The sequence below is a fragment of the Scyliorhinus torazame genome, chromosome 8 (genome assembly GCF_047496885.1).
Source record: "Scyliorhinus torazame isolate Kashiwa2021f chromosome 8, sScyTor2.1, whole genome shotgun sequence".
NCBI classification, from domain to species: domain Eukaryota; kingdom Metazoa; phylum Chordata; class Chondrichthyes; order Carcharhiniformes; family Scyliorhinidae; genus Scyliorhinus; species Scyliorhinus torazame.
This window is the reverse complement of record NC_092714.1, coordinates 100,974,004-100,991,019: the sequence shown is the minus strand read 5'-3', so window position 1 is coordinate 100,991,019 and position 17,016 is coordinate 100,974,004. Positions and strand designations below refer to the sequence as shown.

The window sequence follows — 17,016 nt, the reverse complement described above, 5'->3', positions numbered from 1 at the left end:
GTCCTGACATCCCGGGAATTAGTCTGGCGAACCTTTGCTGGACACCCTCAATAGCAAGCTGTCCTTTCCCAAATTAGCAGACTAAAATTGCACACATTACTCAAGGTGTGGCCTCACCAAGGCCCTGTATAACTGCAGCAAGACATCCCTACTCCTATATTCAAATCCTGTTGCTATGAAGGCCAGCATGCTAGTGAGCGCTGGTGGTATAGTGGTGAACATAGCTGCCTTCCAAGCAGTTGACCTGGGTTCGATTCCCGGCCATCGCAATAATAAATTGGCAATGAAGGCCAGCATGCCATTAGCTTTCCTCACCGCCTGCTGTACCTGCATGCCAACCTTCAGCGACAGTTCCACCATGACACCCAAGTCTCGTTGCACTTCCCCTTTTCCTAAACTGCCACCATTCAGATAATAATCTGCTTTCCTGTTTTTGCCATCAAAGTGGATAACCTCACATTTACCCACATTATATTGCATTTGCCAAATATTTGCCCACTCAGCCAGCCTGTCCAAGCCATCCTGCAGCCTCTTTGCATCCTCCTCACAGCATACACTGTCCCCAGCTTAGTGTCGTCTGCAAATTTGGAAATATTGCCTGCAATTCCTTCGTCCAAATCATTAATGTATATTGTGAACAGTTGGGTTCCCAGCACTAAACCCTGTGGCACCCCACTAGTCACTGTCTTCCACTCTGAAAAGGAGCCGTTTATTCCCACTCTCTGTTTCCTGTCTGCCAACCAGTTCTCTATCCACATCAATACATTACCCCCAATAGCATGGGGGTAATTTAATTTTGCTCGCTAATCTCTTGTGTGGGGCCTTGGCAAAAGCCTTTTGAAAGTCCAGATAACCCTAACTGAATATCCACTGGTTCACCCTTATCCTTTCCACTGGTCACATATTCAAAAAATTCCAGAAGATTTGTCAAGCATGATTTCCCTTTCGTGAATCCATGCTGACTTGGACCAATCCTGTCCCCGCTTTCCAAATGCTCAGTTAATTCATCCTTAGTAATTGACTCCAGCATTTTCCCCACTGCCGATGTCAGGTGAACGGGTCTATAATTCCCCGTTTTCTCCCTCCCTCATAGGGGTTGGTTTAGCACAGGGCTAAATAGCTGGCTTAGCACAAGACTAAATAGCTGGCTTTTAAAGCAGACCAAGGCAGGCCAGCAGCATGGTTCAATTCCCCTATCAGCCTCCCTGAACAGGCGCCGGAATGTGGCGACTAGGGGCTTTTCACAGTAACTTCATTTGACGCCTACTTGTGACAATAAGCAATTTTCATTTAATTTCCCTTTTTTAAAAAGTGGGGTTACATTAGCTACCCTCTGTCGTGTTAGGTACACTGGTCTAACACTGGCTGCAACTGGATACAGCTCAGATCAGAAAGATACTCCAGACGTTGAAGTTAGTTCAATCAGGTTTATTGAACTAATAGCACAGTTAGCACAGTTCTCTGTGAGTTTGACTCTGCTAACTTAAGTGTGGTTACTCTGTCTGGCTGAACCAGACTAGCTCTTAGCCACGTGGTGGAGGTGTGAGATTGTAACAACACCCTTGACTGACTCTCTAGATGTTCATCAGTGGAAAGAGGCGGAGTGTGAGTGCCTCATGTCTTTTATAGTCAGAACCCACCCCTGAGTGTCCTGCCTGCTTATTGGCCATGTCCTGTTCTCTGTGTCCATTAGCTGCTTTTCTGTATATCATTATGTGTGTGTCTGCATATCATGACATCTCCCCTTTTTTTTATGTTTGGATGACATATGTGAACGTATTTACAAGAATAGGCCAATATTAACATATATACATGCAGCGGATGTGAACATATGTACATGTGAAAACAGCTGTCTAATGCGAGAACACAGAACATAGCAAACAGAACAAATGTTCATAAGTCCAGTCTCTGTGGCTTGCGTCTGATCCTGGTCGACATCGGAGAGGTGGTGGTGATGGGCGGGATTGGAGCCTGACTGGTGGCCTCGTGAGTCGAGGTATTAGGAGGTGGCAAAACAACAGAAGGAGACGGGGAAGAATGTGGTTGCGGGCAGGCAACTTTGCGCAGTGCCCATCTGTTTCATCGCACAACAGAACCATCAGCCAGACGCACAAGAGACGAGCGCGGGGCAGCCTGTCGAACAACGACAGCTGGAGCTGCCCGGCCTCCATCAGGGATCTTGACCCAAACAGTGTCTGATGGGGATAACACGGGCAAATCGGTGGCATGGGCATCATAGCCCTGTTTTTGCCGGTCTCGGAGTTGCTGCACCTTCTGCAGCACTGGGAGGTGATCCAGGTTGGGCACGTGTATGGCTGGAAGTGTCGTCCGCAGGTCCCTGTTCATCAGGAGTTGAGCCGGCTACATGCCAGTGGAGTCACCCTGTTCGCAAGCAGCGCAAGGTGAATGTCAGGCGCAGAATCCGCGGCCTTGCAGATGAGCTGCTTCAATATGTGCACCCCTTTCTCAACTTTTCCGTTTGACTGCGGATAGTGTGGGCTGGAAGTGACGTGTTTGAACTGATACGACTGGGCAAACAGAGACCATTCATGGCTGCTGAAGCATGGGCCATTGTCACTCATGACTGTGAGTGGATACCATGCCTGGAGAATGTCTCCTTACAGGCCTTGGTGACGGTCCGAGATGTGAGGTCTGAGAGCTTCACGACTTCAGGGTAAGTGAAAAAGTAGTCAATGATCAACACGTAATCACAACCATTTACATGAAAGAGGTCAATAACAACCTTGGACCACGGGGAGGTCTCAATTTCATGCTGCTGAAGTGTCTCCTTACTCTGCGCTGGCTGGAAGCGTTGACAGGTCGCACAGTTAAGGATTATGTTCGAAATGTCCTGGCTGATCCCGAGCCAGTAGACAGCCTGCCTGGCTTGCGTCTGCACTTTTCCACATCCAGGTGGCCCTAATGGATTTGACGGAGCACCAAGCTCTGGAGACAGTGTGGAATTACAATCCAGTCCAGTTTGAGGAGGATACCATCAACCACCATCAGGTCGTCCTTTACATTGAAAAATTGAGGACACTGCCCTTTTTGCCAGCCATTGGCTAGGTGTTGCATAACAAGCTGCAAGAGGGGGTCTTTGGCTATCTCCTCCTGGATAAGAATCACCTTCTCATCAGATGCCGGGAGGGTGCTAGCACACAGCTGCACCTGTGACTCAACCTGTGACTCAATTTGCCGGATGATGTTCAGTGGTTCATTAGGCACGGTGATGGAGCGGGACAGTGTATCGGCAATGATGAGCTCCTTGCCAGGCGTGTAGACCAGGTCAAAGTCGTACCTTCTGAGTTTGAGGAGGATGCGCTGCAACCAAGGCGTCATATCACTAAGGTCCTTGTGGATAATGTGGACCAGGGGCCTGTGATCCGTCTCGACTGTGAATGTCGGCAGGACGTAGACATGGGCGTGAAACTTGAGAATGCCAGTGAGAAGGCCCAGGCATTCCTTCTCGATCTGTGCATACCTTTGTTCGGTGGGCGTCATTGCCCTTGATGCGTAGGCAACCGGTGGCCAGGATGAAGTGTCATCACGTTGAAGCAACACCGCACCGATGCCATCCTGGCTCGCATCTGACGAAATTTTTGTTTCCCTGTCTGGGTCGAAAAATGCAATACGGGTGCAGTGGTGAGCTTGACTTTCAGCTCCAACCACTCTGCCTGATGGGCCGCGTTCCACTCGAAGGCAGTGGACTTCTTCACTAGGTTTCGTAGGGCCGTGGTTTGTGAGGCTATGTTTGGGATGAACTTGCCCAGAAGATTGACCATGCCCAGGAAGCGCAATACCGCCTTCTTGTCTTCCGGGATCTTCATGGCTGCGATGGCCTTGACCTAGTCTATGTCGGGGCACACGCCCTGCTGAGAGATCTGGTCTCCTTGGAACTTGAGTGTCGGCATGTCAAAGCAACACTTGGCCGTGTTCAGCTTCAGGCTATTGGTGTGGACATGGCTGAATACTTGCTGGATACGGGAAACATGTTCCTCAGGGATCGTGGACCATATGATGTCATCGTCCACATACACACGAACCCCTTCGATGCCCTCCATCGTCTGCTCCATTGTGCGATGAAGTATCTCCGATGCCGAGACGATGACAAACAGCTTACGGTTATAGCAGTACCTGCCAAACGGTACACACTTCTTTGTGGCACACACTGACAGTATCAGGACAGATTTTGCTTGTTACCAGGTTTGGTAATTTAATGATTATTGTAAGAAAACAGGTTTGACATAGTTTGACCAAACTTTTAAAGAACTTGATCAAATTTTCAACCAGAATGATTTGCAAGGCCAAAAGAACCCTTTTTAAACTTTAGCCAGAGGCTCAGGGTCCTAAAATGTAACTTAAACTCCAGACATCACCAATGTATTAAACTTAATGAAACTTCATGGCCTAAGTTTTCAGGATGGCACGCGCTCAATCCGCCATCCTGAGAGTTAGCAAGGAACTCATATCAGCCGACTCTGACAAGCCCGCTGCCATTTTATGCACAATTGAGCGTTGAATGGTAGCAGATGGGACTTCCGTGTGCCCTTGCATGAAGTCCCGCCTTGCAGAGCTATCGGCCAATCAGATTGGCCAACAGTTCTCCAGCCCCAACATACACAGCTCTGCAGAGGCCAGAAAAAGTACTGCTGCACCGTGCCTCAGCCGAAGCCTTGGGACTGCACTTCAGGTAAGTACCAGGGGTCCCGGGGACGGGAGGGTGAGGGGTGCCCTTGGGTGGTTGGAAGGTGCGCAGATCTCACTGTTGGGGGATAGACTAGGGGATTAGAGGGAGAGCTGGAGTTCCCAGGACCATGATGAGAGGGCATCTGAATCTGATGGTCCTTCAGATTCCCCCCTCCTTCTTCTCACATGATATCGAGATTGCTAGCCTTTTCCTATTTGACATCCTGCTCCAACCTCTGCCCACAAGCCTAAAATGTGACTGGGTAACTATACCACTGATTTTCTCAGAGTGTCCTAGGCCCAATCATCTCCAGCAACTTCATCAATGACTTGCGTTCCTTCATAAGGTCAGAAGTGGGGATGATCCCAATGACTGAACAATGTTCTCCACCATTCACGACTCCTCAGATACTGAAGTGGTCCATGTCCAAATGCCGCAAGATCTAGACAATATCCAAGCTTCGGCTGACAAGTGGCAAGTAACATTCACGCCACACAATTGCTAGGCAATAACCATCTCCAACTAGAGGATCTAACCATTGCCTCTTGAGATTCAATGGCATTAACATCACTGAATCGGCACTATCAACATCCTGGGGGTTACCATTGACCAGTAACTGAACTGGATGAGCCATAAAAATATTGTGGCTTTAAGAGGTCAGAGGCTTGGTATCCTGTGGGGAGTAATTAACTCACCTCCTGACTCCCCAAAACCTGTCCACTATCTACAAGGCATAAGCCAGGTGTGTGATGAAACATTTAAAAAAAAAATTTGTTCATGGGATGTGGGGATCGCTGGCCCGGCCAACATTTGTTGCCCATCCCTGAGGGCATTGAAGAGTCAACCACATTTTTTGGGTCTGGATTCACATGTAGGCCAGGCCAGGTAAGGGTGACAGATTTCCTTTCCTAAAGGACATTAGTGAACCAGATGGGTTTTTACAACAATTGACAATGGTTTCATGGTCATCATTCGGCTTTTAATTCCAGATTTTTTAAAATTGAATTCAAATTCCACCATCTGCCCTGGTGGGATTCAAACCCAAGTCCCCAGAGCATTGTCCTGGATATCTGGATTACTAGTCCAGTGACAATGTCACTAGGCCACTGTCTCCCACTCTCCAGTGTTTGGATGAGTGCAGCTCCAAGAACACTCAAGAGGCATGGCACCATCCTGGACAAGTCTGCCTGATAAGCACCCCTTCCGTAAACATTCATTCCTCCACCACTAATGAACAGTGGCAGTTGTGTTTACCAGCTACAAGATGCCCTGCATGAACTTACCATGGCTTCTTAGGCAGCACCTTCCAAACCCATGATCACTACCATTTAGAAGGACAAGGACAGCAGACACATGGGAACACCACCGCCTGGACTATCCCCCCTCCCCCCCCTCCAACCCCCCCTCCCCCTCCAACCCCCCACCCCCTACTACAAGTCCAACACAAGCAAGGGTTCAAATCCCACCATGGCATCTGGGAGAATTTAAATTCAATTAATAAATCTGGAATGTAAAGCCTCCATAATGGTGATCATGGCAATGCAAGTGATTGTCGTGAAAACCCATCTGGTCCACTATTAAGTAAGGAAATCTGCCATCCTTACCAGGTCTGGCCTACCTGTGACCCCCAGATGTAACAGCCCTCTGAATTGGTCCAGAAAGCTATTCAGTTCAAGGGCAACAAATTCTGACCTTGCCAGCAATGCCCAGAAAGAATTAAAAAACAATGTCTTCAAAGGTGGTCGAGGCAAAAATTGTGCGAGATGAGGTTTGGAGGTGAAATGTTTCTTGCTTCAGTTCACAGCGTACTGAGCAACTGCTGACTCTAGTCAAATATCCTTGCTGCCTTCTACGACAGCAGGTGAAAAGAAGAACCTATCTTTTCCTCTGTGGCTCTGACATAGTAAACAAACTTGCCTACTTTTAACTGCCCATTTGTCTGGTTTCTGCCAGGTGGGTAGGGGTAAGATTCTCTGGCCACTCACTTATCTTTCTGCAGATTAACATCAGGGCGGGATTCTCCGTCCCGTCGCACCCGTTTTCTGGTGCAGCGAGACCCCACCAGCAGCAGGATTCTCAGTCCCGGTTTCCCATTGTGGACACTCCACACTGTCGGGAAATCCGTGGGTGTGAGTGCTCTGCCGGTGGAATGGAGGAACCTGCCGACGGAGAATCCTGACCCTTTCCACTGATTGGGCAGCATGGTTGCACAAGTGGATAGCACTGTGGCTTCACAGCATCAGGGTCCCAGGTTTGATTCCCCGCTGGGTCACTGTCTGTGTGGAGTCTGCATGTTCTCCCCATGTCTGCGTGGGTTTCCTCCGGTTGCTCCGGTTTCCTCCCACAGTCCAAAGACGTGCGGGATAGGTGGATTAGCCATGCTAAATTGCCCTTAGTGTCCAAAAAGGTTTGGAGAGGTTATTGGGTTACGGGACAGGGTGGAAGTGAGTGCTTAAGTGGGAAGGCGCAGGCTCGATGGGCCGAATGACCTCCTTCTGCACGGTATGTTCTATGATCCACTCACCGAGAAAAATCTTGAAATTTATCAGTGAAAATTGGAGACTGAAAGCAGATAGCACCAACCTACTCTGGGGTTTCATTTACTTATAAGGCTCGCGAACACAATAAAATGCTTCATTATTTCAACTTTAGGTCATATTCTACTGGGGAGTTATTTCCCTGATAAATATATAAAGGTTGTTCTGCAGTGACTACAGAAATACCCTTGAATTCTGCTTTTTAACTGGGATATTGATTTGGGTGTTAAACGAATCGTACAAATATATTTTTTTCTTTACAATGTGATGTGACAGGTGATAATATCCTTTCAACTGTTTGCCACAATGATTTAACCAGATTTTTGACAGAACTGGAAGAATGATATAGAATCAATCAATCTTTCACCCGTGTATGAGTGCCCGCAATGTCTGTGGTGACATCTGTATAATGTCTTATACGATGAGCACTTTTAAGTGCAACTATTTCAGATAGCAGGGAAAAGGTGGTGTAATTCAATTTAGCAATAGGTGCAGAGTTAGATAAATGGGATTAAAAGTATTTTGGAAACTAATTTTTTATTGATATTAAAATAGACTATCAGTTACTGCCTTTGATACAGTAACAGCGGATACCCAATTGTTCATTAAAATGTTTTAAATATGTAAAGACAGAAGTGAATAAGAGTTAGTGATCAAAATTGGCAGGCCTTTTGTCCTCTTTTTGTCTGTAAAATGGGCACAAAGCATTCTATTGTAGCAATCACAGAATCTTAACATTGCAGAAGGAGGATATTTGGCCCATTGAGTCTGTACGAGCTCTCTGAAAGAACATTCTATCTAGTCCCAGTCCCCTTATCCCCATAAGTTTGCACATTCTTTCTTTTCAGATAGCAACCAAGTTCCTTTTGAATACCTCGATCGAACCTGCTCCATCATCCTCTCAGGAAGTTTGTTCCAGAATCTGACCACTCCCTGGGTGAAAAAAACTATTCTCACACCACTTTTATTTATTTTGTCAATTATCTTGGATCTGTCCCCTTGAGTCCTTGATGTACTCTTGAGTGGGAACAGTTTCTCAATATTTATCCCGTCCATTGCCCTCAAGATCTTGAATATCTATCAAGTCACCTCTTTTTTTCTGCAAGGCAACCAGTCCCAACCTCGTCAATCTATCATCATTGCTACAATTCTTTATTTCTGTAATCATTCTTGCGAATCTCCTCTGTACTCTCACCAATGTTCTCTCTCTCTGTCTCCAAACTCTCACTGCGTCATGGACTTCTCCTGTAGCAAAGTAAGAGCCAGTTACTGGAGGGAAACTCCAACTTCAGCACTCTAATACACTCAAAGCAGTACTCAAGTGCAGACCAGTGGTGGCCGGCACCAAATCTATGCATGTGTTGGACCCACTACAATATTTATGGAGCTCTTTTCTTGAGTTGTCCCAAATAGCTGGCCTGGTCAGGAATTCAGCCCCTTAATGTTTTACTTTGGGGCCTAACACGTACAGACAAACTCCTGAGTAAAGTGTGTTATGCATGAGCAGGGCAGGTATCAAATCAGATGTTTATGAGTTCGCTGATAGGGTTTTACATGAAATGAGTTGAGAGATATAATTATGCCTTAAGTACAGACCTGTTTAATTTCAATTTTGTATTGATTAGCAGTTTCACTTTGGGAGGAGTGTGGGAAATATGTATTGAAGTATAAAACTGCAACACTGTAGGAGGGGGGTGTTTCTGTGACTAAAAAGCATCACATATGAGAATTAAAAAGACAATAAAGTACTTCCAACCATTTTATAGCTAACCGCGGAGTGCTAGGAGTTCTGCAGAAGAGGCCTATGGACTTGAAACATGAACTCAATTTCTCTATCGACAGGTGCTGCCAGACCTGCTGAGTTTATTCAGCATTTTCTGTTTATATTTCGAGGAGTGCTTGATGTTGGCATTGTGCATCGTGGAATGGAAAGTGTTAAGTGCTTTATTCTGCAGATTTAATGACCCTTGCTTCTTAGAAAATTCCTGCAGTGATATGCACGAAAATCTAGCAGCCTCCAATGGAACAACTCCTTGGCATTTTCTGGCAAATGTAGGACCTCACAGTATGATTATGGGATGAAGGGATTTTGCATATTTTCCCCAATACTACTGTAATTGCTTAAAACACTTCTATAGTAATGTCAGTAGAGGTATGTATTATACTAATGCAAATGCAAAATTACATTTAATGTAGTGGTAAGACAACGAACAGGCTGTGAGTCTTAGTGGTTCTGGCATAACACACATTATTGAAACCAATTTATTGTTTCTTCACAGATGTTAAGGCAAAAAAAGTTTATTTCAGCTCCCTCAGCAGTTGAATAGGTTTACCAGTGATAACCGAGCGTACAGGACATGTTGTGCCGAGCCAGCTGATCGAACCCAAGTCGTGGTATGGTTGCTGCATTAGCTCAAACTTCCTATGTGAGGGCAAGAGAAGGGTCCAGGATATCCTATTCCTGCTATGCAGCAATCTCCATTGGAAGTGTGCATTCGCAGATGCTGCATGAGAACAGGATCAGGATTGGCTTTGGGTGTGCCCACATCTGAGCATCCTGTTGTGGTTCAATGTTAGGATTGAGACACAAATATTGCTTTCTCGCACAAGGAACTGGAATGCAGATGAGATATAGAAACGTAGAAAATAGGAGCAGGATTAGGTCATTAGGCCCTTTGAGCTTGCTCGACCATTCAATATGATCATGTTAATCATCAATTCAGTAACCTGCTCTCGTTCTGCTCTCCCCTCCCATATCCTTTGATTTCTTTAGTCCCAAGAGCTATATCTAACTCCTTCTTGAAAACATACACGGCCAGATTCTCCGTTCCTGAGACTAAGTGTTGACGCTGGGGCAGGATTCATGGACTTCCACAACAGCAAAACTGGTGCTACAGCCTGGACTGATTAAGCGACCATTATGGGACTAGCACCAGCGTCCCATGGAACACAATCGATTCCAGTGGAAAACGGTGTCGGATTCGCCGGGGTCGAGATTGCCACTCGAGAGGCTGACAAGTTGTAGCCACATATTAGCACTCCACTCCCCATGCACACTCATCCCAGCCAACAAGATGGCACTGGTTGCACTGGTGTATGCCCATCCCATTGATGGTTTGGCTGGGGCCAGAGGGTACCGAGGAGCGGTGGCCTAGGGGGCACCCATGCAACCCGTGGTGCCAGGTTCACAGTGGGCAGTCAGTGGCATGTGCAACCGTATGGCTGCCTGGTAGGCTGCAGCAATGGTGTTCCGTGCCCATCCGCCCTGACCCCACAGCCCACCTCCTGCCCATCCCCCACTACTCCTCCCAGCCCTGGCAGAAGTCCCCAGGCCAGCAGCACAACTGAAAGCACAAGTGAACCTCACTGTCGAAAATTCCCCCCGGTGGAGGCGGAGGATCGCGGAGGCCCCGGAGAATACCGGGTCATCCCCACTAATGACATGCCAACGGCGTTTACTGTACATGTGGAGTAGGATGCATCAACACTTCTATCCAGGCATTGGAGAATGGTGATTTGGCGTGAACACAGTGCCGGCCACAATTTCAGCATCAAAACCGATTCTCCGCCCAATTGCGTTTCACGATTCCAGTGTCGGCCGACGGAGACTCTCGCCCACAGTGTTTTGTCCTCAACTGCTTCCTGGGGTAGCAAATTCCACAGGCTCAGCACTCTCTAGGTGAAGAAATGTATCCTCATCTCAGTCCTAAAAGGTTTAGCCCATATCCCCTGGTTCTGGACACCCCCGCCATCTGGAACATCTGTCCTGCAGCTACCCTGTCTAATCCTATTGGAATTTTATAGGTTTTTATGAGATACTCCCTCATTCTTCTAAACTCCAACATGCACAATGGAAAGGAGCAGTAACAGTTAAAACAGTTGTGCAAAGACCCATCCTGTTTCTGCTTGATTCTTTCTGGGCGTTTACTGGGCGATTGGCATGCCAGCCTGACTCAGATGAATAAGTCATAAACACAGGATATCATTAGAATCTTTGTTGCCTTACCAGGGAAAATGTCAAGAGCTGACTGCAACCAAGCCCCAAGCTACGTAACACCACCAGGGTGGTTGGAAAAAGTAGTGAAGGAGGTGCACCCATCAATGGTGCCTTCGTCGTCCTTCATCCTGCAGGTTTGACTGCCAGCAGGACTTCCCCAGCATTGATCCTTTGACATGACCTTCAAGAGTGTCACTGGATGTGTGCAATTTCTCAAGGTGTTCAAGAGAGGAAACCTGGCAGAGCTGTCAATCCCTATAGCAAAGATACTGCTTACTCTGCCATTGCAATGGAACTGTGTTGTGATTACACATCTTTTAACCACCAAGCTCCTGCTGTGGATGCACTCACTTTCCTCATATGGATTGTCGTGATGGTCATAAACAGCATTGGGGTCAAGGACCCCTTCAGGATTTGGACCAGCAAATGGCAAATCAAGGTGATTTTAACGATTGATGGGAAGGGAGAAATCCTCCACCTTCTCTCTGGCTTTGTTAAATGGCAGAAGCTGAGGCTATCTAGTCTTAGGAGGACAACCCCTCCTGTGGCAAATCTGACCAAATTGCAACCAACTGCAGTACAATAATCTGCAAGAGCAGCAAGAGAAGGATCATCAAACAAGAGACTACAAGTGGACGAGGTGTCGCAACTTGTATTGTGGAACAGGGCACCTCTACCTGACCAGCCCAAAATGCTGCCTCACATACACACAGGCAGCCTGAACCATGGAAGAGCATGTTGTAGAAACGGAAAGCATGGCGACAGTGAAGGAGACCTACAACCTTCAACCTCCCAAGACCCCACTGAGAAGAATAGGACAAAGAAAAAAAAGTGCAGCAGTAAGCTGCCAAACACTAACGCTGTTCCCTGAGCCACCTCCTCCTCAGTAGAGTGAAAGAATGGAGGAGGAGCCAGCAAAGGAACAGCCAAGTTAGTGGGATTTAGTTGAGAATAAGTAGAAGGGGCCAAGAAGGGACCAAGACACTTCCCAAATCAGTGGCAAGAGGCGACTCCCACCTGAAACAGGCTACAGTGGCTGTTGCTCCTCGAGTGAAGAATGACAAGAAGGATGATTCCAGTAGAAGAAGTGGCAAAACACTAAAGAGCTGAAGAAGAAACTTGGACTCCAAAATACAAAAAGATGTGAAGGGCATAGTTGGGATCACTGAGACACCCAGTATACCCCAACTCCAGAATCTGGGAACACTGAGCCACCCAGCACACCCCAACTCCGGGAACCTGGGATCACTGAGACACCCAATATACCCCAACTCCAGAATCTGGAACACTGAGCCACCCAGCACACCCCAACTCCGGGAACCTGGGATCACTGAGAAACCCAGCATACCACAACTCCGGGAACCTGGGATCAGTGAGACACCTAGCACACTCCAATCTGGGAAACTGGGATCAGTGAGATGCCCAGCACACTCCAATCTGGGAAACTGGGATCAGGGAGACACCCAGCACACTCCAATCTGGGAAACTGGGATCAGGGAGACACCCAGCACACCCCACCTCCGGGAACCTGGGATCAGTGAGACACCCAGCACACTCCAATCTGGGAAACTGGGATCAGGGAGACACCCAGCACACTCCACCTCCGGGAACCTGGGAGCTGTGAGACACCCAGCACACTCCAATTTGGGAAACTGGGATCAGGGAGACACCCAGCACGCTCCACCTCCGGGAACCTGGGAGCTGTGAGACACCCAACACACCCAACTCCGGGAAACTGGGATCAGGGAGACCAGCCAGCACATCCCAACTCCGGGAAACTGGGAGCTGTGAGATACCCAGCATTCCCCAACCCCGGGAAACTGGGATCAGGGAGACAGCCAGAACACACCAATCTGGGAAACTGGGATCAGGGAGACACCCAGCACACTCCAATCTGGGAAACTGGGATCAGGGAGACACCCAGCACACCCCAACTCCGGGAACCTGGGAACAGGGAGACACCCAGCACACTCCAATCTGGGAACCTGGGATCAGTGAGAGACCCAGCACACCCCACCTCCGGGAACCTGGGAGCTGTCAGACACCCAACACACCCAACTCCAGGAAACTAGGATCAGGGAGACCAGCCAGCACATCCCAATTCCGGCAAACTGGGACCTGTGAGATACCCAGCATTCCCCAACTCCGGGAAACTGGGATCAGGGAGACAGCCAGAACACCCCAACTCTGGGAAACTGGGATCAGGGAGACACTCAGCACATCCCAACTCCGGGAACCTGGGATCAGTGAGACACCCAGCACACACCAATCTGGGAAACTGGGATCAGGGAGACACCCAGCACACTCCAATCTGGGAAACTGGGATCAGGGAGACAACCAGCACACCTCAACTCCGGGAACCTGGGAACAGGGAGACACCCAGCACACTCCAATCTGGGAACCTGGGATCAGTGAGACACCCAGCACACTCCACCTCCGGGAACCTGGGAGCTGTGAGACACCCAACACACCCAACTCCAGGAAACTGCGATTAGGGAGATCAGCCAGCACATCCCAACTCCGGCAAACTGGGAGCTGTGAGACACCCAGCATACCCCAACTCCGGGAAACTGGAATCAGGGAGACAGCCAGAACACCCCAACTCTGGGAAACTGGGATCAGGGAGACACTCAGCACACACCAATCTGGGAAACTGGGATCAGGGAGACACCCAGCACACTCCAATCTGGGAAACTGGGATCAGGGAGACACCCAGCACACTCCAATCTGGGAAACTGGTATCAGGGAGACACCCAGCACACCTCAACTCCGGGAACCTGGGAACAGAGAGACACCCAGCACACTCCAATCTGGGAACCTGGGATCAGTGAGACACCCAGCACACCCCACCTCTGGGAACCTGGGAGCTGTGAGACACCCAACACACCCAACTCCAGGAAACTGGGATCAGGGAGATCAGCCAGCACAACCCAACTCCGGCAAACTGGGAGCTGTGAGACACCCAGCATACCCCAACTCTGGGAAACTGGGATCAGGGAGACAGCCAGAACACCCCAACTCTGGGAAACTGGGATCAGGGAGACACTCAGCACACACCAATCTGGGAAACTGGGATCAGGGAGACACCCAGCACACTCCAATCTGGGAAACTGGGATCAGGGAGACACCCAGCACACTCCAATCTGGGAAACTGGGATCAGGGAGACACCCAGCACACTCCAATCTGGAAACCTGGGATCAGTGAGACACCCAGCACACCCCACCTCCGGGAACCTGTGAACAGGGAGACACCCAGCACACTCCAATCTGGGAACCTGGGATCAGTGAGACACCCAGCACACCCCACCTCCGGGAACCTGGGAGCTGTGAGATACCCAACACACCCAACTCCAGGAAACTGGGATCAGGGAGATCAGCCAGCACATCCCAACTCCGGCAAACTGGGAGTGTGAGACACCCAGCATACCCCAACTCCGGGAAACTGGGAACAGGGAGACAGCCAGAACACCCCAACTCTGGGAAACTGGGATCAGGGAGACACTCAGCACATCCCAACTCTGGGACACTGGGATCAGTGAGACACCCAGCACACCCCACCTCCGGGAAACTGGGATCAGGGAGACAGCCAGCACACCCAAACTCCGGGAAACTGGTATCAGGAAGACAGCCAGCACACCCCAACTCCGGGAAACTGGGATCAGGGAGACAGCCAGCCCACCCAAACTCTGGGAAACTGGAAGCTGCGAGACACCCAGCACTCCCCAACACGGAGAAACTGGGATCAGTGAGACAGCCAGCACACCCCAACTCTGGGAAACTGGGATCAGGAAGACACTCAGCACACCCCAACTCTGGGAAACTGGGATCAGGAAGACACTCAGCACACCCCAACTCTGGGAAACTGGGATCAGGAAGACACTCAGCAAATCCCAACTCCGAGAAACTGGGATCAGGGAGACACCCAGCACACCCCAACTCCGGGAAACTGGGATCAGGGAGACACCCAGCACACCCCAACTCTGGGAAACTGGGATCAGGAAGACACTCAGCACACCCCAACTCTGGGAAACTGGGATCAGGAAGACACTCAGCACACCCCAACTCTGGGAAACTGGGATCAGGAAGACACTCAGCACACCCCAACTCTGGGAAACTGGGATCAGGAAGACACTCAGCAAATCCCAACTCCGAGAAACTGGGATCAGGGAGACACCCAGCACACCCCAACTCTGGGAAACTGGGATCAGTGAGACACCCAGCACACCCCAACTCTGGGAAACTGGGATCAGGAAGACACTCTGCACACCCCAACTCTGGGAAACTGGGATCAGGAAGACGCCCAGCACACCCCAACTCCGGGAACCTGGGATCACTGAGACACCCAATATACCCCAACTCCAGAATCTGGAACACTGAGCCACCCAGCACACCCCAACTCCGGGAACCTGGGATCACTGAGAAACCCAGCATACCACAACTCCGGGAACCTGGGATCAGTGAGACACCTAGCACACTCCAATCTGGGAAACTGGGATCAGTGAGATGCCCAGCACACTCCAATCTGGGAAACTGGGATCAGGGAGACACCCAGCACACTCCAATCTGGGAAACTGGGATCAGGGAGACACCCAGCACACCCCACCTCCGGGAACCTGGGATCAGTGAGACACCCAGCACACTCCAATCTGGGAAACTGGGATCAGGGAGACACCCAGCACACTCCACCTCCGGGAACCTGGGAGCTGTGAGACACCCAGCACACTCCAATCTGGGAAACTGGGATCAGGGAGACACCCAGCACACTCCACCTCCGGGAACCTGGGAGCTGTGAGACACCCAACACACCCAACTCCGGGAAACTGGGATCAGGGAGACCAGCCAGCACATCCCAACTCCGGGAAACTGGGAGCTGTGAGATACCCAGCATTCCCCAACCCCGGGAAACTGGGATCAGGGAGACAGCCAGAACACACCAATCTGGGAAACTGGGATCAGGAAGACACCCAGCACACTCCAATCTGGGAAACTGGGATGAGGGAGACACCCAGCACACCCCAACTCCGGGAACCTGGGAACAGGGAGACACCCAGCACACTCCAATCTGGGAACCTGGGATCAGTGAGACACCCAGCACACCCCACCTCCGGGAACCTGGGAGCTGTGAGACACCCAACACACCCAACTCCAGGAAACTAGGATCAGGGAGACCAGCCAGCACATCCCAATTCCGGCAAACTGGGACCTGTGAGATACCCAGCATTCCCCAACTCCGGGAAACTGGGATCAGGGAGACAGCCAGAACACCCCAACTCTGGGAAACTGGGATCAGGGAGACACTGAGCACATCCCAACTCCGGGAACCTGGGATCAGTGAGACACCCAGCACACACCAATCTGGGAAACTGGGATCAGGGAGACACCCAGCACACTCCAATCTGGGAAACTGGGATCAGGGAGACAACCAGCACACCTCAACTCCGGGAACCTGGGAACAGGGAGACACCCAGCACACTCCAATCTGGGAACCTGGGATCAGTGAGACACCCAGCACACTCCACCTCCGGGAACCTGGGAGCTGTGAGACACCCAACACACCCAACTCCAGGAAACTGCGATCAGGGAGATCAGCCAGCACAACCCAACTCCGGCAAACTGGGAGCTGTGAGACACCCAGCATACCCCAACTCCGGGAAACTGGGATCAGGGAGACAGCCAGAACACCCCAACTCTGGGAAACTGGGATCAGGGAGACACTCAGCACACACCAATCTGGGAAACTGGGATCAGGGAGACACCCAGCACACTCCAATCTGGGAAACTGGGATCAGGGAGAC

The 17,016-nt window shown here is 49.9% G+C and overlaps 1 protein-coding gene and 1 non-coding gene across 3 annotated transcripts in view; one reads left to right on the top strand and one right to left on the bottom strand.

The window, feature by feature from the left end:
- The window catches only part of LOC140428010 (interleukin-1 receptor accessory protein-like 1), a 2,037,829-nt gene that overhangs the window by 453,277 nt on the left and 1,567,536 nt on the right, over positions 1-17,016 (bottom strand). The window lies entirely within an intron of this gene.
- Positions 198-269, top strand: trnag-ucc (transfer RNA glycine (anticodon UCC)). Its single transcript has one exon. It is a non-coding gene; the product is annotated as a tRNA-Gly (tRNA).